Below are 689 nucleotides of genomic sequence, written 5' to 3'. Positions count from 1 at the left end.
TTTTTTTGTTGCCAAGAACAAAATCTAGAATCAATAATAAAATACACCACCGAAGTAACCAAAGATTGTTTTCTGAAAAAGTAGGATGAAGAGTTTCAAGAAATTCTTAGGGGTCTTTAAATTTACCAAAAGTATATAGATAATAATTTCTCTCAAATAAACCTGAAAAATTCTGTAATTTTATGTAGTGAATTGGTTGTTGTATTGGGCCAAACTAGAACCAACCAACTATTGTAACTAAAAGATATACATCACACGTATATAAGTTAGGCCCGCGGATCCTCAAAATGATAATGAAACTAATTAAATACTAAAACTTATATTTATTAAGGTCTTTTAGATTATGACTCTACTGGATTTATCATAATTATGAAAAGTATTGGAAAATATAATGTATACCCATTTTAAATGTCAATTGGGTCAACCTTTAAACACAAACCAAACCCTAGAACCGATAAAATATAATGCATATACATTTTAAATAAAGTCTTCTCAATATTAAACTTTTGCAATATCATCCCATATTTTTTCCTCTAAAATTAAAAGACAATAGGAAACTAAATAAAATTAATGATCAATTTATACCCACTTGGCAAATTTGTGAAGAAGATCTTGCTCCTCACCTTGTCATGACTTTGATGAAGACATCAACATCACATAAAGAAGAAAATGAAGAATATTTATGAAGC

The sequence above is a fragment of the Lupinus angustifolius genome, unplaced genomic scaffold (genome assembly GCF_001865875.1).
Source record: "Lupinus angustifolius cultivar Tanjil unplaced genomic scaffold, LupAngTanjil_v1.0 Scaffold_812, whole genome shotgun sequence".
Lineage (NCBI taxonomy): Eukaryota > Viridiplantae > Streptophyta > Magnoliopsida > Fabales > Fabaceae > Lupinus > Lupinus angustifolius.
Note: the sequence above shows the minus strand (reverse complement) of the source record.